We start from the raw sequence: 22,753 nt of genomic DNA on the forward strand, positions 1-22,753 counted from the left end.
CGCGTGCGATGCGATAAAGCCGCTTCCCAGATGAGGAGCGGGGAGCAGACGATGTTGCAGAGACCGCCGCCGGTAGCCTTTCCAACATCTTCTCCAGCCTGTTCTGGGTGGCTTCTTGGCCACGGCAGCAAAGTGCGGCGTCCGAGACTGAATAAACTTTCCGAATGTTATTATTTTTTTAATTACCATAAAATGTTTCTTTGCTATATCCGCGGGAGCCGCTCAATTTTCTTTACTAAAAACAGACAGATATGCATTTAAAATCTGCATTGCTCACCCTCATTGACAACTTCACCCCATCTTTCTTCCTCATCGCCATACCTTTTCTTTCCCCTTCCCCTTCTGCCCAGTACAGAGTAACCAACCAGAACCTACGTTCAGGTTAACCTCTCTGTCCTTCCTTAATAAACCCTTCCCTCTTTTGCAAACGAGAATGGCAAATCGTGATCGCTTCGCTGTAGTCGCTTTTTCGTTATAACCGACTTCGTTATAACCGATCTCGGCACGTAAACATGTGAATACACCTCGAGGCTGTGGAAGCAGCCGTCTCTGCAGTCCTGGCGGATCCGGTATCTCGCTGTGTCGGCGGCAGCCGCATCCATCGGCGCAACGTGAAAGCGCGACAGCGTCGACAGTGCATATGTGTTCTCTCGGACGTGTGGTTTCCAAACCGCTAAGGGATGATTTGGCGCCGAAAGTGCGCTGTCTAAAAATAAGAGAAGTAGAATGTGTTCTCCAAGCTAAGTATGTGGGTTCTGCTTCTTTCGAGCGTGCGTGTAACGCATTAAGTCCTGAGTGCTCTTCGATTGCGAGGATCCCTTCGTGGTAACCAAAATAATCACGAAACAAGGAGGTTTATCCCATCCCCTAAACTATCTATTGGTTGCTGTGATTAGTCGTGGACTCGTGGCATCATACGCCTGCTGCGCTATCCGTTGGTGCCTTATGATCTGCCTACGTGACGTTATATGATCGCGTGGGGAGTTACACTTCGTTATCGGGGAGCCAAATTCACGCAGGCTCCTTGAGTATATACTTGGTCTCGCTGTTTGCGTTTTCTTTCAACCGCTCTCGTTGTGCCGAGCAAAGGCGTTGGGTTGCGGATCGCACGGTCCGAGTGTTGCTTCTCACTAGAGCTGCTCGGTAAATCTCGCTCGTTACAGTTATTTGCGCTTAATTACCAGTATGCACCACTGACTATGGCTAAGAATGCCTTTATCTTTGGATACTTACGCATCGCCTACTACGGACTGACTATGTGTTATGTTGCCTCGACCCGCGTATAAAGCTTTTTCGTCACATTCCACCGTGACGCTTCGCACAAAATCCAACCCATAAACCCATTCTGCGTTAATAAGAATGAAAGCAAAGAAGCACTTAATAACTTTAAACATAGTCTCCTTCACATTCAGCGCAAATTTTGACACCGTTACATTAATGCCTCAATTTTGCGATAAAAAAAAGAGAGCTTTTCCACTTTCTGAAGAGAGAAGTCCAGCGAAGCTGGCGCTTTGGTGGCATTTGCTATGTTGGGGTTTAGCTATATTGGGAATTCGCTATGTTATGGTTGGGCGTCGCGGTGATATGGGTTGCGCTTGCGTTTGGCATTTCTTGCTCGTTAATCGTCGATGGCATTGGCTCGACGGTGTCGGTTGAATTAACGCTGTCGCTCTCGTCAGTGCTCGACGAGGGCGAGGTCTTCGTCGAGGGGAGCTTGGTCGGCACTCGAAGTTGTTGTCGGGCTGGGAGCAGCGGCAATGGCAGTTTCGCGTTGGCGGCGTGCCCATTCTCGCTTCTGGGCGCGCCGACGCTCCTCGTATTCCTGCTGCTCCTCTTCGGAACGTACAGCACGGGTGCGACCCATGAGAAATCTGAAGTCCAACTGATAAGGAAAGTGGCGCGATCTCTATGTCACAGACAATGAGGTTTTATTATAGCGCGGTTCCTCCATTCACGACGCTGGCTCTAGTGCGCCACACAGGTGGCCGCCGAAGAGCTCGTGGCGTCGCGCAATGTCAGGGGGGAGAGCCGAGAGAGACGCCGCACGTGGTGGATGTATAGACGACCCGGGAAAGAGGCGGCGGTAATGGAGGGGGGAATAAGGTGGGGAATACATCTTTGCGTTTGAAAACTGTTAGTCTACGCTCGGTCTGTCACCGGAGACGATCCGCCAGAACCTAGCCCGCCATAGACAGCTCCTCTGCAAAAGAAAGATACCGCATAATTACGTATTCACCGCCTTTTTCACCTCGTCGTCCGCAATGAACATCTTGAAACCGAGTGCCTCCTCGAGGGATATAAATATACGATAATCCTTGTACCCCGTTTCACATTAGGTCTTACCGCAGCCCACGCTGCGATCTGATGAAGTTAATCAAGTAGGATCAAAAAAGTGCACCGTCACGGCTCTCGGCTTCCGTATTCGTTGCGCGTGTGCCGTCGCCGGCTAAACCAATCGCGCCCAGTGAAGGCGCCATGATCCCGCACTTTTCTATGCTAATGATTTAGCCGCTGCTTTTGAACACACACAGAAGACGAGCTTCGTGACGATGCACTTTTTGACGCGCTACTTGTTGGGCCCCGTCCAACGTTTTCAATTACCTTAGTTGTAGAATTTCTGCGAAAGGGGTACCCCCCCCCCCCCCCCCCCCTCACTTCAATCCGCCTGAGCGCCTCCCGTCGTCTGAAGCGCCATCTAGATTTTCGTTTCATCACTGCGCATTCTACGGAGCAAACCTTGAACGTCACCTAGACGCTGTGTTTCGAAAAGTATGTATTTCATAGAATACACTGCAGTTGCCATAGCAACCGTCCGGCGCGTCGATCGACGGGAGGCGGGTCGTGGTGAGTGAGGGATGGGGTGTACTGTTCGTGCAAGCAGCGTCCGTGAGCAGTTTCTTAACTGAACTAATCTAATGACGTTGGCCCCGTCCGAGAAGGTTTTATTATAACTTCTGGCGTGGAGGGGGCGCTTCGTAGCTGACGCCAAAAACACTGACCGTCGCCGTCTTACTCAGGGCAGAAAACGGATTGACGCAGTCTGTGGCGTAGTACGACCAAGGAGGTTTCTTACTGTTTCTGGTTTGATGTCTGGCGCTTTATTGGAGGCAACCCTTTGTGAAGCAACTGCAGCCGTTCGCGAAGGCAATGGTGGGCTCCTGCGTCGCTTTCGCTTACGTAAATAGCGTGAAAGCCAACGGTGAAAACTGCAGCAACTACATTACATGTGAATGTATATGCAGCAAGCACGTGTTGCAACGAATGTCGCAGCACGTGAGCAGGCTTACGGGAGAAAGCCCGATGATTATGTGCATTTGAAAGGAGAAATAGAGCATTAAAAATGCACGCACATCGCAGGTTTTCCACAGACAACTCTTGGCGTGCTGCGTGGGAGCGTGCTGCACGGCAGGTTGGGGGGGGGGGGGGGGGGGGGGGGGGTTGCGGGTTGATTAAAAATACTGACGTTCTTTGTTCGGTACACTTCGAAGCTGACTGCTTTGACACAAGTGGTCAAACGAGAAGACTTTGTTTTGGTAGCCTTCCAACTGTTTTCTGCATTTCTAGCATACCTGCGGAACGCGGTGAGTATCGTATACGTAACTGTGAACGCTTATTTTGTATTTTAGTAAGTTGCATCTAAAACTCAAAACGGTGCGCTTATAACAGCCATGCATCTGCAAAACAAGTGCTATAAACGACTCTATTTTCGCGAGTTTGAATTTTCTCTAATTTCTCAGAGTGTCGATTTCGTTGATACGGTGATACTTCCCGTGAACGAGTTTTCGCAATCGTGGAAGGAATGCTATGTATTCATTACGAAAACATTAAATAGGCTGAATTCAACTGGATAACGAGTTGCTTTGAAGGAAAAGTAGTTTCAACTGAAACATTTAAGTGTTTAATAATTGTTTTATGGGGAAATTTAGCATTTTTTCACTGATTTTGCTTCTATCAATATCCTCTTGACTTATCTATTTAGTTTTCTGTATTCTCCTCACCATCCTGAGCGTTATGCTTTTTGTAAGTACTGGGTATAAACGAACAGGTTAAAAAAAAATGAAAAACGCGAGTTTATGTTTACAACTATATTAATAAAAGAGACATATTTTGGTCCCTTTACTCGGCCTAGATGCTTCTGTTGTATTTCGCAGGTAACTGTAAGGTGAAAATAAGATATCTGAGAAAAAGAAATCCAACGTGTCTTAAAGGGGCCCTGCAATCATATTTAAGCGTCTACCTTTTTTGCAGTTTCCACGTCTCTTGGGGTTCGGGCAAGCCAGCGGGCACGGAGAGAGTAACTAAATATCAGTGCGTCATATTTTAACCGGACGACGTGCAAACCTCCTCCACCGACGAGGGCGACCCGCAGTACCGAAAGCGCGCAAAATGTGACGTCTTTGGTCCTGGGCTTACTACTGGTAGGAACCGATAAAAGCTTCTTTTTGGTCTAAATACAAGATATAAGTGGCGCGAACTGTTTCAATTATGCAGAAAAGTAGTTTTTGTTCAGTATTTTAGATCATAAAAGAAACAAATGCAGTTTATAAAGTACGGAAACAAGAAATGACCCGTCGACATACCCGCCAGCAGGGTGTAAGATAGACAGGTGGTGAAACGAGAGCCAAACGAGTGACCGGATTGTGTCCCCCTCGGTTTTCTCTTTTTTTGTGGCGCCATCTATGTGGAGCACCGCGAACTCTCACTCCAGGTGGGCGAACGCTGGCGACCGGTTAAACTGACGGAGAAGGTTTCTCGTGGATTTTCAATAGAGGACTGTCGTCCTTTCAGTTTATTTTGCGCACTCTCCCATAGAGTTCCATGCAAATTCGATTCCAATTTTTTTCTTCTCGCCGCAGCGCCATCTGTCGCAAATCGGGGGTACCCGCAAGCAACCCGCAAGCCGACGAATACACAATACGGTCACGGCGCCGCGGTAGGTTTCTATGGGCCGTTTCCCCACCTGTCTAGCTTACACCCTGCCCGCCAGTAAGCGGTGGAAAAAGCGGCGCATACATGAAAGGAGTATTGGGATCCGGCGCCGACACGGAAAGGTACCGGATGTACGCGGCGGCGCTGCGGTCGTATGTACAGGAGGATCCGACCGGCTCCGAGCGTTCCGAAGGCCTTCGGCAAGAAGCTTTGTCTTGCGGTTTGGCCGTTTTGCGGTATGGCAGCGCGAAGTGGCTCCCATTCTGAACTGATCTTTACCCCGTGTTGGCTGTCGTTAGTGGCCAATGAAGTGTCAGGCCGAATTAGTGTTTAATCGCGCAGCAAATGCAATGAAAGCCGCTCTGGCTGTCCGCTGTATACAGCCTATCCAGAACATGCTTTAGTGGCGCCCTCTCGCGCCGTGGACACGGAGTGCGGCAGCCGTGAGCGCTCTATGAGCTCACCAGCCCTCCTCTAGTTCACGGCCACTCAAGCTACCAAGGACGTCATCGCGGAGGTTATTTTTTTGCTTGTTTTTGTAATTTTAATTTGCCTATAATTTTTAAAATAAAGCGAAATTCGAGAAAAGAAAAGTTTCATTAAGTCACTACGTTCAGTGCGCTCAGGTTCGGTGCAAATTAAAAACCAGTAAAAAAGTCCTTGCAGGGCTCCTTTAAGCAACCTTCAAATCCATAAAAAAAAAAAAATATATATATATATATATATATATGTTTTTTTGTTTTTTTTTGTAATACGCAGCTTTAAAAGCAACAGAGCACTGCAAGCGCCCCTTCCAGCGCTGCATCTTTTTTGTCCTGAGTGATATGGCCGCCGATCGGCAAAACTGGCTTCACCCAATCGCTTTGGGAGAGTGTGAGAGACCGCCACTCCAGAAGTTTTATACAACCTCTTTCGACCCGTCGCATCGTGGTGCTGTCTGTGACGGTGTGAAACGGAGTTAGGGGCGAGCGTTGACCAATCTTCCATCCTCCAGCCACCTCATCGACTGTCACCCGCGGGTTTTGCCGTACCACTCGTTCCACAGCCGAGAAAGAAAAATCAGCCTTCGGGTGTAGACGCGGCGTGAGGGCGCTGCAGAGGGAGCGATGATCGGTCAAAGTCAAAACTGTGCTCCTCATCAACTCGCCGAAGTGACTCACAGCCGTTTCCAATCTACCCCCCGCGTACTTGGATGAATATGCGCTCGTTTCTCATCCTTACTCCCCCCCCCCCCCCCCCCCCCCCCCCCCCCCGAAAAAAAAGAAGAAACAAAACAACAACAAACAAACAAACATTATAACTGTAATCATGCACGCCGCTTCTTTCTCGTTCATACTTCCAAGGAGGAGCGCTCAACTTGGCTAAGTTTTGCCGACGTCAGACTTCCCATTAGGCCGAAGCATTTGGACCTCGAGCAAGAGGGCATGACGTGTATATTTAGCACAACCGTGTACTCCATGATTTTGACTTTTTATTGGCATATGAAGATGGTTTTTTCCCTCCATCTTACGTTTTATAACGTTTTTAAACTCTCACTGGATTATCTCGTCGGGCCAGTGAATAAATATTAGGAGCCGAGTTAATTTGATTGCAAAGAGCCGTGACGATGCACTTTTGGGTGCTGCTTGAAAGGCAACGCCTAAAAGCCGCAAGCTGCGGAAATATTCCGCAAGCTGCGGAAAGCTGCGGTCGAGGCTCGAAGTGAAACGGAATATAGCCTTTCATAATGGTTCGCTCAAGATCCGCGAGGTGGCGACCGCGTCGCCGTAAAGACCTAAATGAAGGGTGCGAACATGGGTGAATTGGTTGTACATTGTATAGATAATTAAAAGCGCCGAAAAACACGAAGGACTAGTAGAAGGAGGACGCACATACACCACAGAGCGCTACGTGGTGTACGTCCTTCCTCATACTCGTCCTTCGTGTATTTTTTTTTTAGCGCTTTTGACGTTCTACAAAAAGGTTGAACACACTGCGTCGTCACGTTTAGCTTATCCCACTTCACGTTTCGCGCGAGTCGAGGCGTCTCGGCATTCGACACCGAGCCTCCGAAGACCTTGCCCTACTATCCAAACTGCGAATCGGAAACACGTGTCATCGTTCAATCTCTCGTCGCACCGAGCGCACGTGTCCTCTCTCCCACGCGCAGAAAAACAAGTTTCCGTTCATCTTGCGTGGTGTTATCTTCAGAACGTCAATTCGTCATTTCGCAGTTTATGCTGTCTTCTAGCACTGCAACTTATTGTTTGCTCAAGACGAGGGATTTCAACGAGACGTAAACAAAGCCTCGGACGCTTGCTGTCAGCCTTCGAGGAGTGGCAGAAACTGTTGCAAACCGAATGACGTCACCGCATCATCGAAACGCAGGTGTTTTAAGAGAGTGTGTGAGAGAGAGAGAGAGAGGAAAGTGGTTGAAAGACAATGGCGTGGACAGTGTCTAAAATTCCGCGAAGCGGCGCTTGGCGTGTTTTGTTATGTCACCTCTTCATTGCCGTATACGGGGCTTTCTGTGTATGCGTGGCATACATATCGTTTTGAATATTGTCGCAGTCCATTATTTCGCGATTTCCTGTTGAATAGGTCGCATATGTCTGTAATACCTTTTCGTCATACCGCGTCAGTCGTGTAAAGGGTTCACGTTAGCCTGCGTGTCCTAAAAAACAAAAACGCTATGAGGGTGTTTTAGTAGATTGTTTCGAAACCTCCCAAAACCACACCCAATAACGATACGATGAAGGCGCAAGGCCGTTGACGGAGTATCGGGTTTCGTGTATCGTCATCGAAGGTATCAGAACGATCTACTTAAACGGGAAGCAAAGCCGCTGCCCCATTGCTAATATGTCATTAAGAAAAGGCACGATGTTAGCTGCTGACTTGATGAAACTATCTGCGGGTGCACGCTCCGAGCACATGTGAAACATGCTCGCTTCATGCACGTGTGCGCTTCGAACATGGGCGGAGTCAGTTTTTGCATGACCAGCCTTTTGCAAGAAAGGACGCTGCCGACACTCTCCCAGTGGCCAGACACAAGTTTGTAAACAAAATGTAATGCAAGTTTGTGTTTTGTCCCTGGTCAGAACTGATTCCTACATTTGCACCGGCAGACCTCGTAGCTATACCCGAATGGTACAATGTATCTCCCAGGGTGCAAGAGTGTGTAGCCTGCCCGAGAGCTTTATTGCACTATTTAAATATTTTCTCTGCTTTAAAAACTTTGTTTCTCTGAATTTTTTAAAATTTTCTTACTAGTATATTATGTGTCCATCCACGAAAATATCGCGTAGCCCGGAGAAAAACGCAACTGCAATTCGGGACTTCGGCATGATTATTGAGGAACAATCTAAAACATATTAGAAAACAACGCAGAAAAAAAATCCGTAGAAATCCTTAAAAAAAAAAAAATTGTCAATTAAGTAATAAAAAGTATCCATTGTACACTATTGGAAAACTGTGAATAAAATATATCAACTTGAAAGGTTTTCGAAGTTTTTATGGCAGTTTTAGATAGCTTTCCAATCTGTGCATTTCGCTTTTTATAGGCGGAGTTCAATCAGACATATGAAAATTCCTTTCGCCCTGGAGGAGTAAACTACGTGTTGCCTTAATCCCGAGGCCCGCTTGAATATGATGCTAGCTATGGCAATTGAATGCGCAAGTATGAGGACATGACTTTACCCGGATTCAAATCAATAAGTTTGGCGTTTTCTCGAACCAAACAGGTTGCATGAAAGAAAGGACACAATATTGGCTTTCGGAATTCTTTCTCCACTGTAATAATGCTTCATTGCCAAGAATATCGCTACTTGGATCGCATGAAATTTTCGTTTTTATATTTGATATTTAATCTACCGGGTGATTCAAGGAGACGGCAGGCTCTTTAAATCGACTGGAAAATTCGGTTTCTTAACCTATCGCGCTACGACTTTGTGCAGCGTTGCCCACAAATGGTGCATTTTTCTTTTTGTAAAATTTGTAAAGAGCAAACTTACCTGAGGAAAAACTAAAGAAAGAAAAAGGCTTAGCTTCTACGAAAACGCAGCGATGCCACCGGTCTGCAAACAACACGGCGCCGTTTCGCACGGGAGACAAGAGATGGCGCAAGCGGTCGCGACACCAACTGCCCGTTAACGGACGAGCAGACGACGCCGAGAGCCGGCGTATTTAGCAGACAAGGAACTGCAGTTCCTTGTTGTTACCGCGCCTGTTTTTGTTTCTGCGACTGTCGCCGCCTGCGGAACGCGCGCCGCTTTTGAGTCGAAAAGATCGTCTGCTAAAAAGGCCTGCTCTCGGCGCCGTATGCTCGTTCGTTGGCGGCGTTCGTTGCGCCATCTCTTGTCTCCCGTGCGAAACGGCGTCCTGTTGTTTGAAGACCGGTGGCGTCGCTGCGTTTCCATAGGAGCTAAGCCTTTTTCTTTCTTTACTTTTTCCTCCGGTAAGTTCGCTCTTTGCAAATTTTATAAAAAAAAAAAAAAAAAATCACCATCCGTGGGCAACGCTGCACAAAGTCGTAGCGCGATGGGTTAGGAAACCGAATTTTCCGGTCGATTTAAAGAGCCTGCCGACTCCTTGAGTCACCCGGTAGTTAACGTTACATTTCCAAACTTACTGTATTTGAAGAACTAAAAAACTAAAAACATCAGTATCTAAACATGTTGGCTACGTATGAGCTTTTTATCTGGTAATATTAAATTTGATGTCTCCACAACAATATCTTTGTTACATTTATGGATTCCAAAATATTTATTTATAGATTATGTGACGGCTTCTGAATTTTAAAGGTGTATTTTATACCAACAGGAAAACCATTTCCAAGCCACCGTTTTAAAATATTACCGAAAAGAACAAGAACAAAGCATGTTGCAATATATCACGGCATACAAGCCTAACTGGTCTTGTCAACAGCTATTCCCGATTTTTGTGAATTCGCTATAAATGGGCACTAGAAAAAAAAAAAAGTTATGATCCCCAGCAGAGTGCTCATTTTCACCTGTCAGTGGCCAAGACGAAAATAAATATGTGTCAATTGAATAATAAAGAAAACCCAAGCGTGAAACAAACTTGTAAAAATCCTGATGCTTAACGTCTTCCGTGGTTGTTTTCCATAGCTTTAAAAAGAGGAAGAAAAAATACTAATTATACTTTATTATTTTACAAATGTGGGCATACTCAAGACCGAAGCCTAATATCAGAACCCCAAGAATATACAAAATATGTGCGCAGGAAAACTAGCAAAACGCCGTTTCTGTTTTACCTTTAAATTTATTGTATGAGAATGCAATTTTTGTTTTCTTTTTTCGTGTCAATTTTATGTTTTTCCCAGGATCACGCATATCTATCGACCCGTACATATACAGGGTGTCACAAATGAAAATTTACACAGTCTTTTTTACCGCAAAAATAAACTAGGCGTCGCCGAACGCTCATTCTCCGCCCAAAGGTAGAGCTAGAGGTCACAATCAGATGCCAAAGTTTCAGCCGGATCCGATAACTTAATCAAAAGTTATAAGTGCTTTTCTGAAATTGTCAATGGGAAAATGGCGGCCGGCGGCGTTTTCAAACACATGGGGCTCTATGGCACCAGAAACCGAAAACAAGCGAAAATGGGCTCCATTTTCCCATTGAAATTTTCAGAAAATCACTTATAACTTTTGATTGAGTTATCGGATCGGGCTGAAACTTTGGCATCTGGTTGTGACCTCTAGCTCTACCTTTGGGCGGAGAATGAGCGTTTGGCGAAGCCTAGTTTATTTTTGCGGTGAAAAAGACCGTGTAAATTTTCTTTTGTGACACCCTGTACGTCGTCATTTCCTTGTCATATCCTTTTTTTTTTGTGTAGTGCTTTTATTTTTGTAACACGTGATAGTATTCTGAAAGCTGATTTTCGATAGCATCGAGAGTCGAACAAAAGGAAACTATCGTCCGTACTAGAGTGCATTCATATGTTCGCATGCGAACAGTTTTTGCAGGTATGTATACGCATAAATACTTCTATCAGCATTCGCCACTGAACAATAGCTGACAGAGCAGCCAGTGAAGCCCGCTAATTAAATCAAAACATTGAGCCTTGAGAGTCAAAATTCCGGCATGGCTGAAGTTGACTGGGGTGTCGCCATTCCACGGCGTTGGCCGCGTGTCGATTCCCATTTACTTCGTCACTGGTCAACACAGGCAGGAAGCACAAGAGGTGAGCCACATACGCAATCAAACGTCCGACAATTCGTACGTCGTGCCAGAAAAAATGGCCGAATTACAAGGCGCCAGCCAATCATGCCTTCACGTTTCGTCACCGCTTCACGCGACAACCTGATTGGCTGATGATGATTGGATGCAGCCATCTTTTTGGGAGAGACGGCAGAAGCATGCCATTCAACATTTCGGGTGCGCAAACAGTGTATGTGTTCACTGTTTTGTTGTTGTTGTTGTTTGCGTGTTCAAATGTTCAAACACCGAAAGTCTCGGAGGTCATGGCCAGATCTATCCTCGCTGAAATCGGTCGGAATCGGCTGTCTTTCTGGCGCGTCCTACAACGCCTCCCTCCGGTCGTTCTCTCACGCCTCCGTCTGGCTGCTAATACGACCGTCATTATTAAGGAATGGCGTCTCAGATTTTATAAGCCACGTTAGTAGGCGCACTTTACTAACCAAATCGACCAGCGAAACGAAAACTGTATGTCGTCCCGTGTGTTGTAAACAGGCCACAACGGACGTTTATTCCGGCTTAACAGTTCAAAAGGCTCCGTTCGCCTTTAGTCACGTAGGCTTAAGAAGCGCGTACAAAACGGTAGCACGAAAAGCTAAAAGAAGAAAGCGAGTGGGCCTCCTGCTTTTAGGCGGCGTTGACCTGACCGTTATATCGCCCCGAAGACGAATTAAGACGGAGCTTATCGAGAATTAGCAAAGCCTGCGGCCATCAGCTGCGCGACTCTGCCTGCCTTCGCCTGGAATAATGAAAAAGCAGCGGGCTTCTTCCAGAAGAGACCGTCTTGGACGAAGAACGACGCGAAGGGCAGAACGCGTCCGTCGACCGCTTTCTCTCTCGCGTCCGCTAGGTAGCCAGAATCACCTGCCGACGAAACAGGCCACAGGCGCTATTGCTGCACTCGTCGAAACAGCTAAACAAAAAAAGCCTGACTATTTGGTATTTTTTATATGCGCTCGACATTAGTATCTATAGGTACTCGCAGCGCCGATTGTTCTCGCTCTATACCGCTGCTTCTCTGAATCGTCAGGTGACAAAGTGACGTCATATGACACTGTGACGTCACGCAACGTGACGTCAGGTGCTTGAGGAGTGTCCGCAGATATTGATTCTGTCAATCATGTCTGCAGACCGTGTATTTTGTGTTATATATGAGCAGTTTTACTTCGACTTTATGGCTGTCTGACGTGCGGCGAATCTGAAGCGCTCAAGTTTCGCCGCTGACTACAGCGCCATTCCAGCCCCTGGCGGAACGCCCCGAGCCAAGTGGCTCGCGTTGGTCATCGCCCCGCTTCGCCCCCATAGGCGGTCTGCTACGCTAGTCAATAATACTAACTACGATAGAGAAGATATAAAAGCCCGGCTAGCAGAAATCTTTCGTTGTTGACTGCAGTAACAACCTTCGATATTGTTGTAGTCAGTCCTTAAAGTTCTACCGCTTTCCTGAAAAGCCTATGCGAGACTCAAATGGCACCAAGCCTCGACCACGGCAGTGCTCCGACAAAAGTAAGTTTCTCGATCGTTAGAAGATCAGTTTTGCTAAATATGCCGGAAAAACGAAATGGAATTGCTGTCAGAACAAAAACATCATGAATACCGAAAGCGGGAAAGTCCGTTCGCAGTGCCTGCGTGACGGAATATTGGGTTTACGTGCGCGTCTGTCCCTTCCCAATCGCGATATTGGAACCTTTGGCATAAATATTTCAACTATAATCACTGACAAGATAAGAACAGCAGGGAGGAGCTTCAGTTACCCGGCCTACTGCTCTATCTTCCAACCTTCAACAGCGCTTCTATCTTGCAAGCTCGAGCGTGACGTACAGCCAAATCGCATCGAAGGGCAACGAAGACGTGCTGGAGGTCGGCCGTTCAGAAGAGACGCCCCGCCGTTCTTACTTCGTCAGTAGTGTTGTAGCAAGGAGGGGGGGGGGGGGGGGGGGGAAGGTGTCTTTTTGGGGTTGCGAGTGTAGCTTTGTCCTGACGTGTGTTTTTTAATCGCTGTCCCCGTTTTTTCAGCTGTTCGACCCTTTATTATACCCACGCACCCCCCCCCCCCCGGCCACACACACACACACACACACAAACACATACACAAAAGGGATGCAAATCCCAGCCACCTCAGCGAACCCGCCCCCCCCCCCCCCCCCATCCTCTTCCTCCCCCTCCCCCCCTCCTCCGAAAAAAAAAAGCCGGGCTACGCCATTAATCGTCAGAGACTATAATAGTTTTTTTTTTTTTTTTTTCGTGGCGATTTTCCGCTGATCGCGCCAGGGATCTTATATTTTTGACTAATTTTTTTCAGTGGGTGTGGTTCACCCGCAAGAATGACGCTGAGGCTCATTATGCAACAAGTTACTAGGCGAGATACCAGCCGAGGTGACCTTAATTTAATGGAGACTGATTGCAGGGAACCCACCAACCGTGTAATTGCACGTGAAAGATTCTTCTTTGATTTTAAATAATTTTCATTCCTTCGCTCGCATATACAGGTGACCTTTCCTCGTCTATTTTGCACTCTTTATATGTGCCTGGTTCTTAGCTAGTTGATGTATCATTAGTTATTTTGTAACCTCTGTAGTCTCTTTTGTCTTCGAGTTCCATGTTTTGGTTTAGTTTGTACCCCAATTTTCAGTATAACTTGGATAAAGATACAGATTAGTCTAGGTGATGACTGCTTTCTCACAAACTGGGAGACATCTTTCTTGAGGTTTAGAATATCAGGAACAGCTGATAGGCCGTGGAAGATCCCTGAAGTAGTCAAGGTTCTTAAACCTACAAATTCTTTGACAGGCCTTGCTCATCGAGATGTGTACATTATCTGCAAGTGTCCTGCCGGGCATTGCGGACAGCAGTTCCCTACTGATGAGGCAGGCTGGTGCAGGAAGCGTGTTCAGGAGAGGATCCGGACATTTCGGTGTAGGACGCTTCGGTGCGGTCTTTTCGGTGCACGGACTTCCCGGTGTGCGGACTTTTCGGTGCATGGCCATTTCGGTGCACAAACTTTTTCGGTGTGGGACTTTTCGGTGTGAGGACATTTCGGTGCACGGACTTTTCGGTGCACGGACATTTCGGTGCACGGTCAATCAAAATAGTGAGTTTTTTTTTTAATTGTGTTTTTTCTAAAATTAAAAAACACTATTTTAGGAAAAAAAAAATTCCACTTGATAATTTTTTAGATTTGGTGATCTATTTACGGTCACTTACTGATATGCGACCTATGTGACTTTGTTAGGTGGAGCACCATCCCGCGGGAGGATCGGAGACGTTGAACGTTGTGTTTAGTTTGCCGGTGTCTTTTTTTTTTTTTTTGTCAACGTAGGCACAAAACTTATCACATCGTGTTTACGCGTCGGGTCGATACAGGCTTTCTCGGCGTCTTCTGTAAAGGTATTGGCTTTGTTCTTTATTGGTAATCTGTGTAGGAAAGACCCCAACAGCAAGAAGCTTGAGAATCTTGAAACTTACCCGAGACTTTGGTAAAAGATGGGAAGCTTCGTGGAACTTTCAGACGTTCTTCTTCTTGTGTCCTTTTTCTTCCACGACGTTTCCCATTTTTTACCACAGTCTCCGGTAATTTTAATGTGTTTTTTGTCTTGATTAATCTTACAAACCTTGCGACGTGTGGAGGATAGGAAGAGCTTTAATTTCTCCTGTCAGGTGTGCTAAACAATTGATGCTATACGATTTCGCGGTGCACGCACATTTCAAGACATTCCAAATTGTTTTGGGATATCGCACATAAACAACTTCTCAAGCTCTACGAAAAAACGGTGAGTGTGCAGGCGAGCTGGTGGATGTTGCTCATGTTGAAAATAACCCGAGACGTTGGTAAAAGATGGGAAACTTCGTGCAAGAAAAAGGACACAGGAAGAAGGCCGTCTCGAAGTCCTGCGAAATTCCTTAACTTTTACTCGGGTTGTTTTCAACGTTCTGAAGCTTCTTGCTGTTGGTGCCTTTCCTAGACGGATTACCAATCATAAAGCCAAAAACGTTTAAAGAAGACGCCAAGAATGCCTCTGTCGACTCAACGCGTAAACATGATGTGACGCGCCTAGTGCTTACGTTGGAAGAGATACACCGGCAAACGAACCATGACGTCCAACGTCTCCAATTCTCACACACGATGGTACTGCGCTTAAGAAAGTCACTCAGGTTGTATATTAGTAAGTGACCGTAAATGGATGACCAAGTCTACAAAATTATAAAGTGCGAAAAAATGAATTTCTAGCTAAAATGGTGCTTATTGTGTTTAGAAACAAAAAAAAAAAAGAAAACTTTTGATATTGATTGGCCGAGCACCGAAATGTCCGTGCACCGAAAAATCCGTGCACCGAAAAGTCCGCACCGGAACGTCATACACCGAAACGCCCTACACCGAAACGTCCTAAACCTGTTCAGCAGTACTAATAAAATTAAGACAATCGTCAGTACAATGCTCGCACCGGTCCACAACTCCAGCCCAGCGAGGACCTGTAGTCGTAACTGTATGCGAGGGTCTTTTCTCTTCCCGTAATTACCAGCCTATGCCCGCACGATCGCCGGCACATTAATATTTCTTCGACGTGGACGAGCCCGCAAAGCTATCCAATTGAAGTCGTAGCATCAAGTGCGAGAACGTAGCCTGCCGGGGGTTCAGCTACCGAAAAAGAGTATCCCGACACCGTCTAACAGGAGGCACGAGAACATTGTTTTATTGTGATTAGTGATCTTTCTTTTAAGAGGAGAAAGCAGAACGTTATTTCAGCGCAAAACTTAAACAAGCATCGCTCACCCGTAAAGTGATCTCGTAGACGCCGCGTACAGTCGTACTTGCGAGGCGCACCTGGCTCGTTGGTGGGGCAATCAATCGCTTACTCGACGGAAGATGCGTGTTATTGGAGCTTCTCTATCGTTTCTTTACTCACCATGTGATATATTTCCTGCACGCTTTCTATCTCCTTCTAAATCTCCACCGTACGCTCGAAACACCTGCGACGCCAATGCGACGCGACCGACGCGACGCGACCATGTTTTGTATTGCGGTGGCGCTACCATCGCAATTTTGAAGCGCCCCTTGGTTTAGAGTGACCACCCGTCCCGCGACTCGCGGGGCTGTCCCGCACTGAGGGCTCCTGTCCCCGCGTCTCGCGAGAAATTCCCAAATCTTCAAAATGTACCGCATTTCGCCATGTTGTGAAATTCACTCTGCAACTAATGGTGCTGTCGAATAACAGGGCATGGGAAAGCGTGGAGGTCCCTGGTAATCGTGCGAATCGCAATGGTACGCAATTTGCTATCCAAGCCTTGCGGGAAGCGACCATCATTCTTGCAGGAGATCTGACGCGCATGCTCCGTTGTGCCCCCCCCCCCCCCCCCCTCCCCCCTTGGTGACAAAATATTGTAAATGGTCGCGGAAAGTTTAAATATAAATTATTGTAATTATTTCCAAATCGCTGTGTCAATGCGAAAGGGTTGCTGTGGACATTTTTTTTTTTTTTTTACTTAAAGGGAGTGTCCGGTGAAATCCGGAAGTTCGTAAGTTTTCGCGCTACTCACGTCGAGGGAGCCTAGATATAGACATATGCAATTTTTATTTTACAAAAGGAGCCCCGATATTAGTTTTAAATCAATTATCAGCGTGCATACGAAACTGTACAGTGATTTCCGCAAATAACAATGGCCGACGTTGCGACGGAGTCGTGACGTCAGATCAGTGATAGAAACATCGGGTTTGCGGTTGCAATATGCCGTTTGGGTGAAATCTACAATTAATACTGCCTATATGTGGGGTATGTAGCGCTGTGTACTTTGTAATATAATCTCCGTAGTGCAGTCCGTAGGCGTACGGAAAGCGGTTCGCGTTGGGTTTGTCGGGTTATTAGTAAAAAAAAAATCCAAAACAGCCGTCCGTCTCGAGCAGCTGCGCGAGAGTCCCACGGGCTGAAATACCTTCTCGGCAACGATTTGCTTTGTCTTTGCGAAGGAGAGCGATAAGGCTGCCAGTATTTTTGACAACACCCAACTGAGCATCAAGCGGAATGGCCAAATGTTTTCGTAATTTCGGTTTTGATGTGTACTTGATACGTTAGATATCATACGTCGCTGGCGGCTTTTGATATCACGTCGCTGGCGTTACAACGCCATGCCGTAGAATGTCTAGTCACTGAACGAGCACGGTATATTTTGCCTCAAGATTGAATGAAAGTTGGGTTGCGAACGCGAGTTCATACGTTTTTACTGGAGCCCTCATTGCAAAAACACGCGTCGTCCAGCTGTCGCAGCAGATGAGCGATGTTGGGAGCTCGGGTGAGCCACCGAGGATGGGCTCGCACCTTCGATTCGACCGCTTTGCCCCTCATGACTATGTATTACCCCTATTGCTTTTTTCTTTCTTTTTTTTTTTTTTACTTACTTACTGTTAACCTAGGTTAACCTTTCTGTTCTTCTTCTAAGTATCTCAGCCTAACACTAGAATGATTGGTGATGCATTTTACTGTGCGTTTTGCCATGCCATAGATCAAAACACAAACTAGCTTCCTCTCTACCAGTATAGCAGTGTCATTTTGATTTTTTTTTTCAATTTCTTAGTTTTGTTGCACAAAATGACTTCACAGCTTTTGAGTCACATGAGTAACGTACAGCAGACCAAATATAAGAACCCGCAAATTGGCCCTTATTTATTAAATATGTGTGGCGCAAGGAATGCAACTGTTTCATTGGTGCCTAAACCCATTTGCATCCCATGGTAAAGGTTACATTTGCAATTGTATGTGCATTTGGGTGCCAATGGAACAACACATTTGGGTGCCAGATCATAGATTAGTGCCGAGCTTACTGCTCGGCACTAATCTATGATCTGGCACCGATTTCGTAAATGGGCTGCGTTGAGAGCTCTGGAGCATGGAGCTACAGGTTCGTCAGACTGACTTGTCTGGTCTATACATTTTTGCAAAACTCTATCATCACAAATATGAAAGTTAAAACCTTTACAAGCACCTGTAAAATGTATTCACAGAAAAATTGAGTGGAAAATCTATCAGTGAGCAAGGAAGTCCACCAATAGGAAAAACAGTACACAACCAGTGGTTATTCTGGAACTCACTTGAGATTTGATACAATGATAAGCAATTAAAAAAATTTCAAGGGACAGATTTTTACCAAGGTTCAAAGAACACTGCCATACTAGAGTTGGTGACAGGTGAAAAGAACGATAGGTGCTCTGCCTACAGTACGTAATTTTTGGCCTTGATAGCACGAGCGTGCACGCTCAGCCAAAGCTTGGCAGAACGGGATGAACGCATTCTGCATGGGAATTCGACTGCACTCTTAAACTGTCACCAACCATAGATAATCTTAGGAAGAAAATTCAAAAGCGATTGAAATAAAGATTTAAAAAAAATACTATCGTAATGGTATGACTGGAATAAATTTACTAGCAAATGGCTACAGCACAGAAAAATGCACCAGAACTGTCCTACTCAATAAATATGGGATGTTATAAAGCGGAAAAGCATACACGATTTCACTGTTAAAATGGTCAGAGGTACCAGACCACTGTTCATACTGTTGTGTATAGCAAACTGTTGTTGCGCGCTCTCGAGAAAGGGCGCCACCTCACCGGCGCACAGGCCAACGAGGAGACGAAAAGAAGACTGACGTGGCCAAGATGGCGTAACGAATGTATCAATAAACACATTCTCTTTTGACGTAAGAATGTTCGGCCTTGGAAACATGACATGGTGGGAGCGATAAAAGAAAAGAAAGAAATGACTAACCTCAAGAACAAGAGGATGCCATCCAGAGATGGGTGAGCGCCCACCAACTACTCAACATGCCGGACAAAGAAGGAAACGCCTCCAAACAAAGGGCAGCAGCAACGCAGCAGCAAAATGGCCGGAACTTCTTCAACCCGTACGCCATTGAACTTCCTGGAAAGTTGGACTTCCATGACAAAGAAAATCAGGAACCATGATTCATCACAACAATGGTGGAAGGATGTCCAGTGCACTTCAAAGTTGATACAGGAGTGGATGTCGGTGTTATTCCTCCGTCCCAGTACGACAATAACCGCATCGAGAAACCAAGGACACCCAACAAGAGACTCTTTGGACCTGGCTGAACACCCATCACGGCAAAGGAAATGTCGGACACAAACCATTTCATGGCACAGCAGGTCAATGCACCAACAAGTTTTTATAGTGGAAGGGCTACAGACTGCACTGTCGGGACGACCAGCCATACAAGCTCTTGGCTTTCTGGCACACTTGGAGACAGTGGAGACAAAAACACAGGAAAACCCGACTCAAAAAGGCAAGTCTCCCGAGGCAAGACGAGTTTAGCACGCTGTTCACGGGACTGGGTGAAATGAAGACAGCCTACAGGGTGACGCTCCAAACGAATGCTACACCTTATCCAGTGGCAGCTCCTTGACGAGTACCTGTTCCACTCCTGCCCAAAGTCAAAGACCAACTCGAAAGCATGTAGAAACTGGGAGTCGTCAGGCAAGTTGACCATGCAACGCCCTGGTGTGCGCCTATGGTCATTGCAAAGAAAAAGAATAACGAGATCAGAATATGTGTCGACTACGGACAACTAAACCAGAAAGTGATCCGGGAGAGAGTCGTCATACCAACAGTGGAAAAAAACCTGGCAAAGTTGGGCAATGTGAAGTTCTTCAGTGAGCTCGATGCCAACGCTGGCTATTGGCAGACACCCCTTGCACCAGAATTGAAAGACGTGACCACTTTCACTACGCCATTTGGGAGATTTCAATTCGTGCGGCTACCCTTTGGCATTGCAACAGCTCCAGAGTTCTTCCAAAGAGAAATGCTCCGCATCCTTGAAGGACTGCCTGGACAAGCGTGCCACCAAGATGACATTGTCGTGTTTAGGAGAGATCAAGGTGATCACGGAGCCAAACAGTGCCTCAGAGAAGCTGGAATGACATTAAATTCACGCAAGTGTGAATTCCGGAAAACAAAAATAAAGTTCCCTTGACACGTGCGGGGACAGAATGGTATTGCCGCAGACTCGGAGAAAGCAGAAGCCATCAGAAAGATGCCACCACCAGAGAACATGACTGACCCGAGGTCCTTCCTGGGCATAGTGAATCAGTTGGCCAAATTTCTTCCAGGACTGGCTGAGAAGACAAAGCCGCTACTAGAGCTGCTGCTCAACGAAACGAGTTGGTGTTGGCACCAACCTCAGCAAAGAGCGTTCGACGAGATCAAGGCTGACCTGACAACAACTCCTGTCCTGTGCTATTACGATTCCAGAAGCCTCTGACACTATCAACAGACGCTTCACCATATGACTTAGAAGCCATACTCCTCCAAGCCAACAACGAAGGGAAGCAACAAGCCAGTGGCATACGCCTCCCAGGCTTTGTCACCAACAGAGCAAAAGTATGCTCAGGTAGAAAAGGAGGCTCTCGCTGCAACGTGGGTGTGTGAGCATTTCAGGATGTATGTGGTCGAACTGCACTTTGTGATTGAGACTGACCACAAGCCACTGGTGCCTTTGTTCTCGATGAAGAGCATTGACGAAATGACTTGACTTCAGCGTTTTTGCATGTGCTCGGATACGATTTCACAATGGTGCACATACCAAGAAAGGACATGCACACTGCCGACGTCTTGTTGCGAAAACCACTGCAGTGCCTAGATGAAAACCTAGCATCAGCAATCGAAGAGTACAAACTACTGACGATTGAGCAGCTGCCAGCCTCCACTGACATGCTAAACAGGACTAGAGCCGAGCTGCAAAAAGACAAGATGACATCACGCGTCATGCACTGTTGTGCAACAAAATCGCCGAAAACGGAGACGTTGACACCATAAGTGCACAAGTATGCAAGTGTGGCTGACGAACTGTCAGTTGTACATGGTCTCCTGCTCAGAGGAACAAGGCTCGTCTTTTCCCCAAGTCTACGTCAGGAAGTGCTGGAAAGACTTCACACAGGACATCAAGGTACCGTCGGGTGTCGCACAAGAGCACTATAGTCTACATGGTGGCCAGAGATCGGCCAAGACATCGAGGCGTTCGTGAGCAGATGCCCAGCCTGCGAGAGGCACCGCCAAGCACCAACTGAGCATCTGCTTCAGACTCCTCTCCCAGAATGTCCATGGCAAGTGGTCGGCACCGATTTGTTCTACTTCAAAGGAAGGAACTACATCATAGCCATGGACTATTACTCAAAGTGTTTTTAACTTGAAGAGCTACACGGGACACAGATGAAGCGTGTTGTACATTTCTTGGACGACCTGTTCGCTCGCTACAGCATCCCAGATATCATTCAGTCGGACAACGGCCCACAGTATAGCTCACTCCAGTTCGCACAATTTCTGAGTGGCTGGGGCGTAGAACATGTGACATCTAGCCCACACTATCCAAAGAGCAATAGTGAGGCCGAGAGAGCGGTTCAGACGGCCAAAAACATTCAGAAGGTCATTCAAGGCCTTCTGGTACACCCAGCAACGCCAGGCCCCGAGGGCTACTTCCCTGCCGAACTTCTCATGGGCCGCAAGCTAAAGACAAATGTTCCTACAATGCCCGGGGGCATTGCAAACAAAGTGGATGTACCGATTCACGTATCGACAACGAAACAAGGCCATTCGAGAAAGGGAGGTGGAAAGCTACAATGTCCGACACAGGACGAAAGAAAGAGCGCCCCTCCATCCAGGTACTGTGGTCCATGTTAGGCAAGGCACCCAACAACAAGGAACCAATGTTGGACCAGAGGATACACGGAGATCATACATCGCCCAGACAGCCGTCGGGAATGTCCGTCGTACAAGAACACCTACAAGCAGTGCCTCAAGGAAATCTTCCTAACAATGGAAAACCGGGTTGCCCAGAAGAGGCGACGCAAGTCACTGCAGCGGTCGAGCCGCGAGACCACCAGAATGTCTCGGCCTCTAATCAAGCCAACGACTCGCTTCTCAAGCGGGGGAGGTGTCGTGTATTGCAAAATGTTGTTGCGCGCTCTCAAAAGAAGGCGCCACCTCACCGGTGCACGGGGCAGTGAGGAGGCGAAAAGAAGACGGACGCGGCCAAGATGGCGTAACAAATGTATCAATGAATATGTTCTCTCTTGATGTAAAAATGTTCGGCCTTGGAACTAAAACTAACAATGCCAAGCTTCAGTACACAGACTTTTGGCAATGCATGGCAAGATTAAGTATCCACTAATTTCAGTAAAAAGCGAACACCAAGTAGGTTGTTTACATCAGAACAGACAAGAAAGCTCGGTGTAAGTCGGAAAGCGTCTATACTTTGAAGAACACTCATACCAGAATGTGCACGGAAAAGGCCTGAACACCACAATCTAGATCAAGGTCCAAACATCCTTACCAAACAGTCACAACTCACAAAAAACAACATAACCATTATTTTAAATATTCAATAGTCGACAACCTTTCAAGACAAGAACATGTGGCAATACATTAACTTCACTGTTTAAAATAGTCAAAACTATATGCTACAGTCCTCTTCACACCAGGTGTCATCAAAGCAAACCAATGCCAAAACCTGAGTGTAAACATCTGAAAGAAGTGTGTCTTGGTAAGAGCTAAAATCTTCCAACCAAGCAACTGCACAGGGTTAGTCTCAATATCAGGGACGACTTGTTGGCTATTGAAGAAACGCC

General features: G+C 46.7%; 1 pseudogene; it reads left to right on the forward strand.

Annotated features, from left to right (window-relative positions):
• The first annotated feature begins 3,147 nt into the window (after positions 1–3,147).
• On the forward strand, positions 3,148–22,171 carry LOC115312183 (annotated as a pseudogene).
• The last annotated feature ends 582 nt before the right edge of the window (positions 22,172–22,753 follow it).

Source organism: Ixodes scapularis, unplaced genomic scaffold, assembly GCF_016920785.2.
Source record: "Ixodes scapularis isolate PalLabHiFi unplaced genomic scaffold, ASM1692078v2 PGA_scaffold0__279_contigs__length_252992795, whole genome shotgun sequence".
In the NCBI taxonomy this organism is placed as follows: Eukaryota; Metazoa; Arthropoda; class Arachnida; order Ixodida; family Ixodidae; genus Ixodes; species Ixodes scapularis.